The sequence below is a fragment of the Triturus cristatus genome, chromosome 1_2, assembly GCF_964204655.1.
Source record: "Triturus cristatus chromosome 1_2, aTriCri1.1, whole genome shotgun sequence".
Taxonomy (NCBI): Eukaryota; Metazoa; Chordata; class Amphibia; order Caudata; family Salamandridae; genus Triturus; species Triturus cristatus.
The window spans coordinates 1018376070-1018394814 of record NC_140580.1 but is presented as its reverse complement, the minus strand read 5'-3'; positions in this window follow the sequence as shown (position 1 = coordinate 1018394814).

Here is an 18745-nt window from a genome sequence, read left to right as displayed (position 1 = left end):
CTTAGTTAAAATGACAATCACGTAACCCTGACCTATATAATAGCCCACCGACTACCTGCCTCCACCAATAGGATCTCGCAATCCCCCAGACTTCACCACTGGGCCCATACTGCCCGCGGGGCAGACCTCCCAATAGGCTGAACCCCAACCCCCCATTGGGGGAAATGACGCAGTCACAAAAAACCCTTGACTCATTTGTGTGTGGAAAAGCCACTTTAATGAAGTAGGTGCATATCACAAAATCATTAACCGTAGCTTTCTGCCTTACAGACTAAAAAAGGCCTCTCTACACAACGTATGTCACTAACCTCAAGGCTCCCTTCCCTTAAATAACCAACCTCACAACCCTGCCATACACAACCATGCTTAAACTCCTGCAACCTCAAACCTTACATTTTTATTTCCAACTGAAATGTCCACCATAACCCCTCCACGCCATCACCCCCTTTTAAAGCTGCTATGCCCCTAACAACTTGAAATCAAACTGTTTATAAACTGAAACTTTCATCAACACCGCCACTCAGAAAAACCCTGTTTGCATGAGTTTTTCATCCCCTCTAAAACTTGTCTCTCAATTGTTTTTGCACTTCATCTTCCTCGCATCTTAACTTCAAAGGTATCCACCATTGCTTCTCTCAGCTGTATCTAATACAGATTCATGACTCCAACTAATAAATGATCTACTTCATCTAAAAAAACAAAGCTGCGTCCTCAAATGTTATCTCTGAATGACTCTCCCTTCCCATACCCTGTTCCCTCCAAAATCTCCTCATCTCCCTGTTTAGCTTCCTGAATGCTCTGCCAATCGACACAGTATTTACAGCCTCCCCCCCACTCTCCTAGGCAGAAGCTATACATCACGTGTGCCCCTGCTCAACGTGTCTTTATCTGTTTCAAATCCATCTTCATATTTTTTTATCAGAGCCAAGCCTTTTACCTTCACCAAACTGTTCTCCCCTAAATGCACCACTAAAACATCAGGGCAACCATCTTTCCCCAAAATGTTATTCAGTGTGTAAATCAGCTAGTGCCTTTTCATACCCTATTCCCCACCATTGCACATTTATAGCTAATTCATCAAACCCCAACTGTTTCCCATGACACCACCTTGCTGCTTGATGCTCTGCCCATTCTAGAAACGAATGTCTGTAAATCCACAAAGCCATTAGATTGTTCCAGGGGCCGGGCCCCAAACCTAAAAACAACTAGCAACACAACATATGTCATAACCGATCAGCATTCTTTCAGGTTACTGCACATGTATGCCCTGAAACATTCGAATGACCCTCTCTGCAACTTCTTTATTCTGACAGCATGCCAGCCTCTTTTGACTGCTTCCGTTGCTGTTCTGATCCGAAATAAGTGTGCACCATATTCTTCCCCCTTCAGACCTAATGCCTATAAAGCCTTCCGGATAACTGTTAGTAACTGAAAGGCCATCATCCTCGAACCGTCCTTGTGTCTAAACACCCTCCGGCAGTGTTGACCCTACTATTCTTATACCTCAAACACCACTGAACAGGTCACACAGCCCTACCACGGGGTAAGCTTTTATCTACACCCTCTCTCCTCATGTCCTCTGATCGGCCTCTGCCCTCTGCAGTGTAACTTCCAGTCCTGCCTGCCTTCCATTCACATCCCCCTACGTCACACCTGGCAGCGTCCATGATCCCAACAATTGCGATACTCTGAATGCCCCAAAAAACATCCATAACATAAGCTTGGAAAACAGCACCATTTCTTCCTCATCACTACACACCTTCCTGGAGCTTGTAGATCACCCACTGCAGCAAAGCCCATGTTAAAGACCTCCTCACCTTGCCCCCCTTCTTTCCCTCACCCGGCTCTCCAGGATGTGAAATCCCAAACCTCCTGCTGTGGGTTCATATCCCACATTCATTTACCAAAGAAGGAGATGCCGGCCAATTTCCCCACTATGGTTATCTGGGATAGACCTTTGTTAATTAATCTCATGATAAATGCAACCACATCCTCATGCCTCCTCCAGTGGTTCACTGTGCTACTTCTTCTGCTTGCCCCTGGTTCCAAAAATTAGTTCAAAGCCTGTGTGTACATTGTGCGCATCAACAGTGCTAAGGAACCATGAATCAGCTCCAGTATTCTCTTGCTCGTATCTGCCAAACCTCCGGAGGCATTTGGGGTTTCTGTGCATCTGCTCCCACGACAAACCCACAAATCTCCTCCACTGCAAACGAGACTGGGCATCTGCAAATCCATTGTTGATACCCGGCATGTGTCGCGCTTTGAACACAATGTTGTGTTGCAAGCAGCCCAATATAAAAGAGAGAGACAGATGCCACGTCTTCAAGTCCCTAGCTGATTGTTTGTACACTATGTTCACCACCGCCATGTTGTCCACATTGAACCTGACCTTCTTGTTTGCAAACTTGTCACCCCATAAAGCCTGAGCTACCACCAGTGCAAAGAACTATTGGAATGTAATGCTGTGGCCCCCATGTTTCCCACTCGCCCAGACACTGCTTGGCGCACCACTTTTGCTGCCAGAACACACCAAAATCTGCCTCCACCCGCAGGATCTGAAAACATTTCTATATTCCATTCCATTTCTTTTCCCAAACCCACCAGGGGAATGCTATTAAAGTGGTACAAGAAACTCAGCTACATCCTCAAATCTGCATGCACTCCTCCTGAAAGCCTGAACCAATGATGTGGTAGAGACAAGCCCAACAATGCAAACCTCAGCCTCCTGCAGAATGTCCCGCTAGCTCACACCATGCTGCAAGCAAAGTTTAAGTGCCCTAGCAGCACCTGCACTTTTTTGCGTGCCATCATCGATTCCAACAGCTAAATTGCTACTCTCTTCTTCACCTCGTGCAGCTTGGCTTCCATTTTATTAGAATCATTTTCATTGCCTACCAATGATATGACTGTTGGACCTGTCAGCCTTCTTCCCACAAACATTTTGCCTTCACTCCTCCTATTTTTGCTGATCTTATTTTTGTTGACTTTAGGACTCTGTGCACTTTACCACTGCTAAACTGTGCTAAAGTGTTTGTACTCTCTCCACTAAGCATGGTAGATTTGGCTTAGACCCAATTGGCAAATTTAATTTACTTGTAAGTAGCAAGTAAAGTAGTACCCCATATACTCTGTGCCTGTAAATGAAAGGCTACTACTATCCCTATCCCTGCAGCGCTGATTGCCCCGCCCACTTGAGTAGAATTTTTAAACGTGTCTCAGGCCTACCATGGAAACCTGTTAGCAGTTTGAATCTGTCATTTTGACCTGGCAAAATAAACCCTTGCCAGGCTAAACCTTCCTTTTTATAGTCTGGCGTGACAGTGTAGCTGTAGTCAGACAATTATTTGAGCATAAATTAGAAACCAGGAGTACATCCCCTGATTTGGCAAAGGTTGTGTGCTTCCACAAAAATGTTCTTGCCCTCCACACAGCTGTGATCATTTTGTTTATTTATCCAGCTGCTGAGGTTGCCCTTTAACATGTCTCAGGCATGACATTGCAGCCTGTGTGTGCAGTTTTACACTGCCATTTCCACTTGGTAAACTAAACCTTTTGCCAGGCCCAAACCGTCCTTTTCAATACACATACGTCACCCTCAGGGTAGACCCTGAACAGCCCAGAGAACAGGGCACAGTGTATTTAAAAAGTTGAACATGTACATTTAAGTTTTACATGTCCTGACCCATTTTTCACATAGGATAACATTGGGTTTCCTCATTACATTTAATAAGTGATAACTAATAATTGGGAGCAGGAAGACAGTCAAGTCTGTTGTCTAAAGATGTAATTAAAAGTCCTCTTTAATGGTAAAGTAGGATTTTAAGTCACAATTCTGAAAATGCCACCTTTAGAAAGTTGGCAATTTCTTGTCTTAACTATTTGGTGCCTGCACCTGTCCCTGGGTTACGTGACTAGGTGTAGCTAGCAGCTGGACTTTGTGTTTTGCTCCCAGACAGTGAGATAAATTGGCTTAAGTGTTGGCAGGATGGACCACTCTGACTTAACGAGGGGGCGGAGCTGTCACCTAACACACTCAGAAAGGGTTTGTCAATGTTCTTTTGTGACCACAGATAAGCTGGGGCCATGGCACGAAGGAAAGGCATACCTTACACCTCAGGAGGGAAGAATCTAGGCCTGAGCACAGTTCCAGCCCATGGTATTCCCCAAAGTTGATGAAAACTCCACCTATATACAGAGAGTTCAGCGAGTAGGTGGAGTATTGCTACACCTCCTGTAACCACCAGTAAGTCCCACACAGCAGGATTGCTGAGAGCTCATCAGAGGCCCTGCCCTCTTTCTCCACCACTCTACAAATGCACCTTCTGGCATACTACTCATTGGGAGATGATTTCCCCTTGGATGTTGAGTATCGTTGGGGGCCAAGATCCCCTCCTTTTACCACCAGTAAGTCCCACACAGCGGGATTGTTGAAAGCTCATCAGAGGCCCGTCCCCTTTCTCAACTACTCTGCAAACGTGCCTCCTGGCAAACTACTGGTTGGGGGATGAAGCTTCTTGGCTGCTGAGGGTTATTGGGGGCCGAGAACCCCTATTGTTACCACAAGTAAATGACACACAGCAGGATTGCTGAGAGCTCATCGGAGACCTCACCCCCTTTCTTAACCACTCTGCAAACGGGCCTCCTGGTGCATCACTGGTTGGGGGATGACGTCCCTTGGCTACTGAGGGTTGCTGGGGGCCAAGATCCCTTATTGTTACCACCAGTAGGTCCCACACGACGGCATGGCTGGGAGGTAGTCTGAGGCCCCTCCAGAATCTTCTCTTACTTCCAAATGGGCACCAGCTATAAATAATGGACCCTCAGACTGAACTCTCCAGTACACATCTAAACCTGTGGAAGTTCCTGTGCTTTGCTGCAAGAACTTCCACTTTGCTGCCCTGCTGCCCACCTGCCTGAGTAAGACTGGACCTGGATTTTGGATCCAGGACTACTGGAGTAACTCCAAGGGCAAGTTGGATGTTCTCCTGATCACAGCTTCATGGACAGAACAGGCACCCTGAACCCAGCACCTGGACTCTGCCAGCTGTGAGTAGTGCCCCCCCAAGTGGTACCACCCAGATACTGGAACCTTGGAAGTGGGCCTGAAGGGACTCTGCCAGCCCAGCTGTGGTCCCAGTAGAACTGACGCAGCACAACGCATCCCCTTGCATGTTTCCACATCAGAACTACTGCGCGATGCATCCCTGATGCAGGACTTCACATCGTAGCCCCGCATCTTATTGGAACCGCTTCTGCATGATGAATCTCAATGCAAGGACCTCTTGTTGCCCACCAGCTCCTCTGAACTGCTGCTGTGAAATGCATCGCCACACAGCGACCTCGCATGGTTGACAACAGCTCCACAGAACCACTGATGCATGGCGCATCTCCACACAAGGACCTCTCATCGCCCATCGCAGCTTCCCAGAACCATAGCTGCGAGGTGCATCTCCATACGAGGACCTCATGTTGCCTCTTCTGCATGATACATCCTCGATGCAGGACTCTACATTGCTCCGCATCCAGGATTTAAGTTATTTCGTTCAGCGAACCTAACTTAGTCTGTGTAGCCTGCCCGCACTCCCTCGTGGTTGGCCTGAAAATGTGACTTTGTTCCAGGCTAGTGTGTCCAGATAGCCACAGTATGCGCTTTGTGCTTTTTAGCACTATTTTTTCACTTAAATCTTTAAAATTGTATATCCTCGGTTCTACTGAATTGTTGTTTTGGTCTTAAATGATTTATTGAATGTTTCTCTACTCTAATAATGGCGTGGGACTTTCCTTGTGTGGTGCTTCACTTCATCAGTGTTTGAAGTGTTGCATAAATACTTGCCACATTGCCTCTAAGTTAATCCTGACTGCCCTGTGCCAAGCTATTAGAGGGTTGAGCACATGTTAATTTGGAGTTTGCTTGTGACTTCATCCTGGCAAGGATTGTGGTTGCTGCTTGAGGAGGATTTCACCCCACCCATCCAGTAACCCAGTTGCTTAAAATGACCGTATTGGGACCAACCAACTTTTCCTCTGCCAGGGTAACTCGTATATGGTCCATCAACATCCGACAGGCACCCAGCATGTGCGCACACTGTGACGACCCTCCTGCTCTCACAAAGAAAAAATCATCCAGATAGGGTGTCACCAACTTGTAACCTGTCTCAAACTTGGACAGCTATTGAAGAAGGGAGCTAAACTTCTAAAGCTGGGGACATGACACCGAAAACCCTTAGGCAATGCTTTGTCCACAAACCCCATTGCCCTGGAACTATATCACCAGCCGTCTGCAGGGTGCACGGGCAGGAGCAGAAATGCAGACTTAATATTGCTGTTTGTCATGCAAGCTCCCGTTCCAACCTCCTTTCCTAATGCCATTACGACATCCACTGGTGAATATGTCACTGACAAATCTGAAATGAAATCAGTTATGGAAGAACCTTTTGGCCACGACAAGTGTTGTATCAAGCTAAACTGACCCTTTTCTTTCTAGGGGACCACACCAATGGGCAACAAAATCAGTTCGGTCATAGGCTGATCCTGAAATGGACCTGCTGAATATCCTTCTGAAATATGTTCTTCACCACATCTGGATGTTGTTTGGTGGACCTCAAACTCTCTGTCCACTACCATACCCTTGGTCCCTGATAAGCCAACCAAAGCCTTCTTGAAAACCCTACAGCAGAAAGTCTACTTCTTGGTTATCCCTCTTCCATTGTATCCAGTAGGCCTGTGCTCTTTAACCAGTGTATGTACCTTTTCCCCTGGGTCCCTGTGCTACCCTGCCTTGCCCTCGATGCAGATGCACTTTCTGTTGCCCAGATCACTGTGTCTGTTCCTGACTTCATCCTGTGGCAGCTCCACATTGTGTGAGTGGGTGTTTTGCTGCGCATCTTGGGCATTCATGGCAAAATGTGCCGAATTCTCCTTTGCAAAACCCACTGATGAATACACAATATGTGCTGCCCATCCCTGCTATCCTGTTCCCATTGATCCCTCCACTTTGTGGGTGGGATGACCCTGAAAAGGCCAATAAACCACAGTCAAGCCGCGAACTGTAATAACTGGTGGCGCCGGTCTGGTGGTCCTCGTTTGAAGCCATAAATCATTATCTAGCTCACCCCATTTTCTGTCCGCATCCTCCACCAATCTAGTCCTGAACTCCTCATTATACCTCACCCAAGTGAATAAGCAGGCTGAGAGCACCTGTGTGTGCACTGACTTCTTCCTTGCTGGCTAGCAAGTATGCATGGATATAGACAAATACATTTCGTTTGTTCCTGACTGCTATATTGCGTGTTTATTTTATTGCTCCTGGAAGTGTGCTAAAGTATTTAGTTCCCTAACATTCTTCCCCTTTTATTCCCCCACTCCCTCTCGTGTGGACCCCATGTCTGACCTTGCGCCGGCAACAAGCCACTTATCTGCCCTCAATGTTGGGGACCGCACCTCAGCCTGCCATTCTGCCAGTGGCCATTCCTTCAGCACTTTCGCCTTCACTATCTCCAATGACTTTTCCCTCTTTGAGTCCTATAAAACACCAAGCTCTACCACCATATTGCCTCTGTGACCCCCCTGCTATTCCACATCCTCTTCCCACCATCATATTCCAACTCACTTTCCCCCCGCTCATCATCCTTCTTCTCACCTTCTTCCCATTCATCCTCTTCCTCATAATCCAGTGTCCACTCATAGCCTGTCCTACCTGCACCCACACCCCTCACTCATCTCACTGTCACCTGCCCATTCACTCCTCCAGCATTCAGTAGGATTTGAGATGTTCTGTGATGGAAAGGCCACGTCAGACATTCCCCCACTAATTCATGTCCAGTCTTATATCATCGCTGCTGCCATCTGTGCTTCTCTTCACTTCGAGGTAATGGAGCCACATCAAGCCCTTCTGAGTCTGCACATTGCCATGCTGTTTTGCCTGCTAGAGCAAATGAACAGCCCAGCCTGTTGGTGTCCCTATCTATGCCATCCTGCGGCACCCAAACCCAACTGCCCCTCCTAATCATCCACTTTTCCTTGCACAGCCCTTCTTTGGAGCCTTTTCTCACCTGAAAACGTTGTTGCATTCTTTTTGCCCATCTCCTCCACCTTGTGAGCATAAACCTTCACCGAAAAAGACTTCTTAAACTCCCGCTGCTCTGCTCCTTATGCTTCATCTCCCTTCTCGCTGCCTGCATCCTCCTCACCATCCTTCCCCTCCCCCTCGCTCCCCTCTAGCACGGCGGAAACTATTGCCAATGCCTTTCCCAGCTCTGCATGCACCTTCCGACTTGCTCCACTGCCCCGCCTGCCCAATGCCTCTCGTAGCACCCCGCATCCCATGCTGAAACCATGCCGCCTACTGACGCAGAGTGTAAGAGGGCGGGCGTTTAGGGTGAACACAACTGACATGGGTGCAAATTCAGGACAGTGAGTGTAAAAATTCAGGACAAGGGGTCAAAATTCAGGACAAAAATTCAGGACAGGAGGTCAAAATTCAGGAAAAAAGGTAAGTTTTACAGACACATCAGAGAAGGTTGCGCAATAGCATACAAGTAAGTAAATAGACAACTACTAAAGTACAAGTGAAAGTTAGTTTATATTAGGTTGAGACAATTGTGCACTTCATGGTTTGTCAGTGTGCGCGCAGCTTTAAGCAAATGTGCAGGTCTTTTTGTGATAACGAAACCGCCCCCACCTTTCCAGCTCCCAGAGAAAATGCCCAATGCCCGGTTCGGCCAGACCGGCCTTGATACCACCCTCCAATGGCACCCCTCATCTTCACATAGACCCTATCTTACGTGTATTTAATTTCTTCTATAGTGCTAATCATCCCAAGTATGTGGGGCAGAGTGTTGGAGTGCGTTACAACACACACATATTATATAGAGACAATCACTCATATAAATGTGAGTGTCAATGTATAGGAAATGTTGCTTAAGATAATGGGGCTTACAATGTGTAATTCTACTTTCATCCATCATTCAGTCTTTCACCATTCATTCTGTCCTTCCATCTATGTGCCCATCCATGTCCATATTCATCCATTTACAAACCTATCCATCACGTATCCTTCCTTCCATCATTTCACTCATCCATCATCCATTCATCCACCCTTTCACCCTATCCATCCGTACACTCATCCATCCACTCTTCCACCCATCCATCCATATATTCACTCCTCCATCCAGCCATTTACCTATCCAGCCATCCTTTCACTTGCTTATTCATCCATCCAGTCACTCATCCTTCTACCCATTCACCCATTCAGTCATTCATTTATCCATCCTCCTTTCTCTTTCAAATCCCCTTTCACTTAGCCATCAATCCTTCCATCCACCCACCCATCTACTCATCCACTCATGAATCCATCCATTGAACCTATCATTCATCCATCCTTTCACTCATCCATCCTTTCTCATCCATCCACCATTTTACTCCTTCACTCATCTATCCATCCTTTTGTCCATCTACCCGCCCTTTCACTCACTCATCCAGCCTTACATCCACCCTTTCACTCATCCGTCCATCCATTCACCCTTTCACTTATCAATTAATCAATTCACCCTTTCACTTATCAATTCATCAATCCATCCATCATTTCACTCATCCATCCACCCATTCTCTCACCCGTCATCCATCCTTTCACTCATCCATCAATCCATCATTTCACTCATCTATCCACCCATCCCTCCACCCATCCCTTCATTTACTTATTCACTCACCTTTTCACATTAATTATGAGACCCATCAAGAACTCTTGCACTCCGCCGGTCTGCACCGTTACACCCAAACCGTCCTGAAGGACAGACCTTGCAAACAGCTTCCTCCAAGCCCCCTTCAATGTGCCAGAGTAGTTCGTTCACACATAGTATACCTTATCTCTCTGCACGCACAATGCTAACGGTGCCATATGTGCTGGGTTATCAGACCTTATGCACATATACGGCCTGCCCGGGCCTTCAGAGGTCATTCAAGTATTTACATTCATGCTTTTAAGCATTACCCAGCATCCCTCCCACATCGAGGCGTGCAGAACCGTACATATGACATGTTTATCAAGTGAAACGTATTCGTAATTCATTAATTAACGAGACAATGCATACACTCAGTAAAAGAAAATAATTCAAAACGATACATAAACAAAGCCAACGAGAAAAAAAAAAAACTTCTCTTAGAAGCCCCTCTCAACGCGCCTCCAGGGTTCTAACATGATGGTGGAAAGGGGAAATGAGCAGGGGAAAAGGTAAACAATTTGAACGGGTCAGACTTTTTTTGAAAGACCACTGCTGAATAGCGGTCTCAGTTAGGTATATGATATGTTGTCCTTTAAAATAAACATTTTAAGAGACTTTCTGACCGCGAGTTGTTGATTCTTGGGATTGCTGTAAGGCGAGCCATACCAGTGTTTTTGGTCAGGAACCTTTGACATTTGTGGTGGCTTGATTTACTCCTGCAAAATAATTTGTTTTACACACGTGTTTTACATGAAATAAAGCAACTAATTCATGTTGATTGCAGTAGTATTTTTCTGTATCAAGAATGTAAGTGTGCACGAGTGGGTATTTCAAGTGTGAAACAGGAGAAATGCTTCGATTACTTAGCAGTAATTGCATTACCTCCTCGTTAGTCTTCCTCGCCACATGACTAACACAGTGAGCTTCAGCTCCACAACAGAACCCTCCAAAGCAAAAAAGTCAGCATCCCATGCCTCCCATCCCTTCCCAATATGGCCGCCCCATTACGCCCATGACCCCTATAAGAGGCGGGCCGGCCCAACCCATCAGCCTGTTTTTTTTGTTCTGCACTCTCTCCAGAGTGCATCAGGTGAGTGGTGCCTGCTGTAGCAGGTGCGTGGGTCCAGGGTTGGAGGTCCTGCTCTAGCGGACCCTAGGGGCATGGACCTTGTTTTGATTCCCCTACTTGTTTCCCCCGGTGTGTGTGGCGGTTGCTGTGCTTGTACCGGTGAGGCTCTGCCTTAGCGAGCCGTGGGTTTTCAGGTAAGGGGGGGTTTGAATGGGGGCCGGTCTTTCCGGTTCCCTTGTGTGTGGCATTCCCTTCGCCGCCCGCCTTTCGTTGTATTCTGCGGGCGGCAGCTGTACGGAGCTTTGACTTCCGAGAGTTGCGGGCGGGTGCTTTACATTTCATTTATCAGAATCTCCTGCCCAAGCCGCGTATTCGCCTGCCCGCCTGCCCCTCATGGCGTTGGGGGAGGCGGCGGCTCTGCGGGGCTCGGTCCGACTGTGGGCCGCTGTGCGGCTCCGGGCACGAGGATTTCTGCGCCGGGGCAGCCTTGGGAGACGCATGCTTACCTGCGTCCAGGTACACTCTTCCGGGTTGGGAGCGCTCTGGGGTCTGCGGCGTTGCTGGCTGCACGCTGTTGATCCTCGCGGCTGTGGGCCGGCTCGTTGTCCCGGGGCGGGGCTTCGTTGGGGGCGTGTCCCGCCGGGTGTTTCTCCCGCCTTCCTTGCCTTTTTGGGCGCCGAGGGTTTTCTTTCGATTTGTCTCGCTATTCCTGGTGTGTCTTTGCTTGCTGGTGTACTGTTATTCTCGCGCTTCCTGCATAATGGATGGTGGGGAGGTCCATGATGGGGATGTCCTGCCCTCCCAGGCTCCTCCTGACACGATTGCCCTGCGGTCCTTTCGGGACATGTTTCAGACCGCTGTTTCGGCGGCTTTTGCGCTGCACTCGTTGACAGGTCCCTCCTCCCCAATCCGTCCTCGCTTGCATCCCTCATTGGTGGGTAGGATGCGCCGCCCGCCTTCCCTTCGGGTGCGGGCGGTGGAGGTTGTAGGCGATTGTCTTTTTGCTTCGCTGTCGTCCTTCCTGCGCGCTGGCGATGTGTTGCCTTCCCTCTCTTCCCACTCCTACTGCTCTGCCCCGGTTGGTTCAGGGATCCCGGGTGGGGGCCCTGCTAGGTCGGGTTCTCTTGCTGGTTCCTCCTCCTACTGGCCGTCGCGGTCCTGCCCTGCGCTCCCCCCTCCCCCGCCGCCTTGTGCTTGATGCCCTGCTATAGCGGGCTCTGGGGTTTGGGTTTTGGCGTTTGGCTGCCCCTCTCTGTGGGGGCGGCTGTGGGCTTCTAGGTTTTTCCGACTGTTGCGCCTGGGTGCGTGTGGGTCCCTCGGCCCCCTCTGTCTGTTTGGGGCGCGGGGCTCGGTTGGCTTTCGGCTTGCCGGCGGTGTCCGCTCTGTACCCTCGGTTCTTTCATCCCTTTCCGCCCTAGTTTCGCATGGCCTGGTCTGCTTTCTGCGAAAGGTGCTGTAGCTCAATGGTACGTCTTGTGCCTCTGGTGGCGCAGGTTCTCCCATGACTAGGGTTCAAGTCCTGCCAATGCTGTCCATGTGACCTGAGAGGGTAAATTTTAGTTGTGCCGGGTCGGGCCTGGTTTGTGCCCGGTTGGGGGCCCGCCTGGGTCTTCCGGGTGCTGTGGGCTTTGGGGTCCTTTTTGGACTCTCCCTGTCATGTTCGGGTCTGCGGCTGTGCTGCTCCCTCCTCTTCATGCTCCCTGTCTCGGCAGTTGGTTCTTGCCCCCCTTTTTCTGTTGGACCAGGTGCTATGGCTCAGTGGTTTGTCTTGTGCCTGTGGTTGTATGGGTTCTCGCAGGACATGGGTTCGTGGCACGCACATGCTGTCTATGTGTCATGAGTTGGCACACTGTCATTATCTTATGAGGTTGTCTGACTTGGTTGGGGCCTTCCTTGTATGGTGTTTTGGGTTCTCGCTTCGGCGGCTGGTGTACTCCGCCTGGTACGTTTCGGTGCCTTTCGCATGTCCCCTGCACTCGGTTTCCACGCGTTTTCTTGTGACGTTCCTTGCAGTCTTGTTGCCTGGCTGTTTTTCTCCTTCCGGTTGGTCTCGGTGCCTCTGGTCCTTCCTTGGTTCGGTTTGCCCGGCCTCTTCCCACTTCTGTCCTGGGACGGCTGGGAGGTTTTGGTGCTGCTATGGACTACTGCGTCTCCTGCAGGGGCCTGGGTTCAGTTTCTTAGTCGCAGAAGCTGATCCTGTTGAGTCCCCTCTGCCGTTCATCCGTTTGTGGTTGTTACATTGTAGGCCGTTTTGTTGGTTGACGCACTTCTGCTGTTCTGCTCTCCGATTCCCGTATGGGTTGTCGTGAGCTTTTTTGTTCTGGGCTGGGTCTGTGGTTTTCACTCTGGGTGATTTTCCAGTCCGGCTTCTGTTTGCCGTTCCTTGGTTGCTCTGGGGTTTTCCCCTGCCTTGCTGACCCTGCCTTGTGCTCCCAGGTGTTTGCTGGGTTCGCCCCTGTTTGTGGCTGCCTGTGTGACGGTGTTCTTCTGGGTCCCTTTGGTGCTGTTTGCTCCCTTTGGGTCTCCGGTGTTGGCTCTTCGGCCTTCTCATTCCTTCTTCTGCCGGAGTTTCTGGATCGCCCTGCCCTTCTGCCCTTCTCGCCTTTGGTGGGTGCTCATTTCGGCAACTCGCTTGGTCCCTGTGTGGGGCGGGCTGGGTCCGTGGCGCGGCCTTTCCCTGCCTTCTCTGCGTGGGTGGTCTTGTGGGTTCTCCGCTTTCTGCGGTGGCCTGGTTGAGTTCCCTTGGTGGCCAGGCCTCTTCGGTGTCATTTCTGTCACCTTCCTGGGTCTGTTTGTTCCCTTGTTCCTGCCTGGGTTCTCTCCTTGGGGTCGCGGTCCCTTCCGGGGGGTCTTTTGTGTGACTGGGGTTTATTTACCCTTCTGTTTCTCTTCTGCGCCCCTTTTTCCTTTCTTGCGGCACTTGCCAGTTTGCTTACGTCTGGTTCCGCTGCCCCGTTCCTCTTGTGGTTTCGGCTCTCTCGCGAGTGGTGTTCTCCCTTGCGGGGTTGCTGTGTTTGTCATTCAGCTTCTCCCTTTCTGCTGTGTCTTTTTTGTTGGGTCGCTGTGGTGGGGTTGCCCTCTGTTCGTTCGGTTTCCCTTTTTTTTTAAGGGCGGTTTTTTGTTGCCCTCTTTCGGGATGTCCGTTGGCCGGTGTTGGCCGGCTTGATCTCTGGGCTCTGTTTTCTGTGGCCTTTGGCTCCGTGCGGTCTGGTCCGGAGCTTTTCTCTGTCCCGTTTGGGCCTTTGCTTTCGGCATGGTTCCTGCCGGCACTTTGTGTCTCTGGGTTCCGGGTTTTTGTCCTTCCCGGTGTCTTTAGGTCCCGGTCTGGTTCTTCCTGCTCGTGGTTGCCTCTCCCCTGGGTGGTCCTTCCGCTCGTTCTGGCCTGTTGGGTTTGGCCCTCGTTCGTGGGCATTCCCTTCTGGTCTGTTGGTTTCTTGTGAGTTTCCATGAAGCCGTTTGGCTTTGGTATGTGCTCACTGTGTTAGTCATGTGGCGAGGAAGACTAACGAGGAGGTAATGCCCCGATTACTTACCGGTAATCTTCATTACTCTGAGTATAGTCTTCCTCGCCACATGAGTTCCCATCCCTCCCTCCCTGTCTGGCTATCGGCTTCATGTTATGCTTGGTAGTTTCAGGCTGATGGGTTGGGCCGGCCCACCTCTTATAGGGGTCATGGGCGTAATGGGGCGGCCATATTGGGAAGGGATGGGAGGCATGGGATGCTGACTTTTTTGCTTTGGAGGGTTCTGTTGTGGAGCTGAAGCTCACTGTGTTAGTCATGTGGCGAGGAAGACTATACTCAGAGTAATGAAGATTACCGGTAAGTAATCGGGGCATTACTTTGCGTCCCTCTCCTGCTTATATTCCTAACAACGTGAGGCCTCCATGCTTCTCCCAACCCTTTCCCAAGCCTAAAAGCTCCCCTCACCTCCATGCTTCCTATTTCGTCAAAAAGCCCTGAACACACAGTTGGCCTGGACACACGGGCCGGGAGGGAGTTAGGAATCTAAGTGAGAGAAGGACTCAGAGTAATGCAATTAACTGTAAGAAATTAAAGCATTAGTCACGAATCAGCTCTGGGTGGCATACATCATGGTACACCTGCCGCCATTCTCGCAGGGCCAGTTACCATCCTAGCATTAAAGACCGGTAGGCTGGCACTATATCTCCCCGCTGCACTGCTGAAAGTGGCCCAAGCAGATGCATCGCATTCTCCCCTTCAGGACTCCCAGGAGAACGCCAGAGACGGCTAGACCACTGACCTGATCAGTGCGAATGCTCTCCCCCATGCAGCTCCACCGTTAAGTGCTGCCCTCGGAGCCCTGAGCTCTCCGCTGGGGTAGGTGTTCGAGGCCCTCCTCCACCCGCAGGCTCCTGCCTGTGCCTCATCCCTGGTGGTCCATTGGGAGAGCACTCTGCTGTTCCGCCTCTCTTGGCTTTTTCTGTGCCCAGTTTTCTCTTTTTGCTCCCTTTTCCCTCTTTTTCTCTTTCTTTTTGCCATCTTCTCTCTCTTTACCCTCGTGCACTCCCTGCTGCTGCTGCTCCCGCGGCCCCTCCCCCCTCCAGCATGTCCATCCTGCTCCCGCCTCCCAACTGACCGCCTTCCCCGACCTCTAGTTAATGGCAGCCATTACAGGGAAAGAGGAGCCAGACCACTGTCCTGCTCAGTTGCGACTGCTGTCCCCCAAGCAGCTCCACCGTTAAGTGCTGCCCTCAAAGCCCTGAGCTCTCCCTTGTGATAAGTGTTCGAGGCCCTCCTCCACCCACAGGCTTCTGCTTGCACCTCATCCCTGGTGGTCCAGTGGGAGAGCACTCTGCTCTTCTGCTGTTTCACCTATCTTAGCTTTTTCTGTGCCCTGTTTTCTCTTTTTGCTCTCTCTCCTCTCGTTTTGCTCTCTTTTCCCTCGTTTACTCTTTCTTTTTGCCCTTTTTGCTCTCTTCACCCTCTCGCTCTCCACGCTGCTACTGCCCCCGGAGCACTTCCCCCCTCCAGCATGTCCCTCCCACATCTGCCTCCCAGCTGACTGCCTTCCGTCCGACCCCTGCTTAATGGCGGCTGCGCAGCAGGCGCGCCTCAGGCAGGCCAAAGGCAAGCCCATCTGCACCCATCTGCACCCATCCATGACCCGACCGTGACCAGTGCCAGGGAACCTGGTCCTCTGACCCGCCTCCGCTATGACTCCAGCACCCTCCACGCACTTAACCCCGGATGCAGCAGCAACTGCCAGCTTTCGACACTGAGCAACACCCAAGGGCCGATCTCCTGTCGACACTGCCCCTTCACCCACATCCGGACCCTAGCAGTAGCTCCCAACCTACCGGACATCACCGCTTACAAGCCACTCAGCTGTATCCTCCTCACCGTGCGCTCCCTGCACAAGCACGTCATAGAAATCTGGGACCTCCTCAATAACCACGTGTCCGACGTCGCATTCCTCACAGAAACCTGGACCAACGCCCACTCCGCACCTGACATCGCCACACCATTCCCGACGGATACAAGATCCTGCGAAAAGACAGCCCCGCCTGGCCAGGAGGAGGCATCGCCATCGTCCACAAAAGCACCCTTCACATGACAACCATCGACCCGGACGACATGACAACCCTTATGGAGCAACTCCACTTCCAGGTCCAGACCAACCCTAAAATGACTCCCTGCGGAACCCTCATCTACAGGCTGCCTGGCCCCCGCGCTCCTTTCCCCTTGACCCCATCTTCGCAGAAGGAAACAACATCTCCCAAAACCACACCACGGAACTCCTTTGGACAGACCACCACTGCACCCACTTCTCCTTCAGAAAACCCACCGTACACAAGCACACACACCGCCTCCCCTGTAGAAGCTCGAACAAAGTCACCGAAGACCAGTTCACCTCCGCCTTCATCAGCACCCCACTACCAACGACGCCAGATGCTAACACCACGGCATGCAACCCCCACGGCTGGATCACGAACTGCGCTGACACACTCACCCTGCTCAAGAAAACCACAAGATGACAGATCAAGAAAGCAAGCTAGTTTACCACTGCATACCAAGAATCCAAGCGCTCATGCCGACGACTCGAAAACACATGGAGGAACAACACAAAACAAAACCCCAGAAACATGCACTGCCTACAGAGCAGCCACCACAGCACACCACGAACTCATCAAAACCACAAATAAGATATTCCTCCAAGACAAAATCCTCACCAACGCCCACAACTCCAAAGAACTCTTCTCCATCATCAAGGAATTTGCAAAACCATGCAGTGAAACAATAGACTCCCCACCCTCACAAGACCTGTGCAACAGACTCAGCACCTTCTGTCACCTCAAGATCAAGATGATCCATGACAACCAAGACCTCTGCACCGCTCCAGCTCCCTCCCCCAGCAACTCCACCCAACAGACCCTGCTCACATGGACTCCACTCAAGACAGAAGACAGCTTAATGACCATGAACAGCATCCACTTCGGAGCACCCTCAGACCTCTGCCATCCCACATCTTCCACTGAGCCGCCACGCCCATCACACCTGAATTACGCAGGACGATCAACTGCTCCCTCAAAACCGCCACATTCCCCGATGACTGGAAATACGCCGAAGTCAACCCCCTCCTGAAGAAACCCTCCGCAGACCCGACCGACATCAAGAACTTCAGGCCCATCTTCCTGCTTCCTTTCACAGCCAAAGTCATCGAAAAGGGCGTCAACACTCAGCTACCAAACTTCATCGAAGCTAACAGCGTCCTGGACATCTCACAATCCAGATTCTGCAGCAGCCACAGCACTGAGACCACCCACACCAGCAACATCCACTCCCTCCTTCACCAGGGCCAAACAGAAGCCATCCTCCTGGACCTCTTGGCTGCCTTCAACACTGTCTCCCACCACACACTAGCCACCAGACTCCACGACGCCAGCATCCGTGGAAAGGCCCTTGACTGTATATGCTCATTTCTCACAGGCAGAATCCAGCAAGTCAGACTCCCGCCCTACCTCACGGAACCAACAGAGACCATATGTGGAGTGCCCCAGCGATCCTACCTCAGACCCCACCCTCTTCAACGTCTACATGGCCCCCCTCGCAACCATCGCCAGAAACCACAGGCTTAACATTGTCTCCTACACTGATGACACCTAGCTCATCCTCTCCCTCAACAAAGAACCCAACATCACCAAGCACAACTTCCAAGAAGGGATGAAAGCCATTGCCACCTGGATGAAGAAGAGCTGTCTGAAACTCAACTCAGAGAAAACAGAAGTCCTCATCCTTGGCTCCACCCCATCTGCATGGGACGACACATGGTGGCCCCCTGCCATCGGAAACTCCCCACTCCGACAGACCACGCACTAACCCTCTGCATAGTACAAGACTCATTGCTCACAATGAACCGCCAGATCAACACCCTCCGCATACTCCGAAAAATGTTCAGATGGATCCCCTCTGAATCCAGAAAAACTGTCACCCATGCCCTCATCAGTAGCAGACTGGACTATGGCAACACTCTGTACGCCGGAATCAACAAGAAACTACTACTCAAACTCCAGACCATCCAGAACGCCGCAGCCAGACTGATCCTAGACATCTCCCGTTACAACCACATCACCCAACACCTCCGAGATCTCCACTGGCTCCCCATCGAAAGAAAAATAACCTTCAAGCTTCTCACCCATGCATACAAGGCCATTCACAACATTGGACCAGCATACCTAAACAACGGCCTCTCCTTCCATACACCCAAGAGACACCTCCGATCTGCTGACCACTCTCTGGCCACCATCTTCTGCATCTATAAGACCAGAATGGGAGGAAAGTCCTTCTCTTACCTCACAGCCAAGGCCTGGAATGACCTCCCCATCCACCTCCAGCAAATCCGTACACTGCTCTAGTTCAGTAAGGACCTCAAGACCTGGTTCTTCGGATGACCCCAGCACTCAAAGGAGCAATTCCCCCCTCCCTCCCAGCGC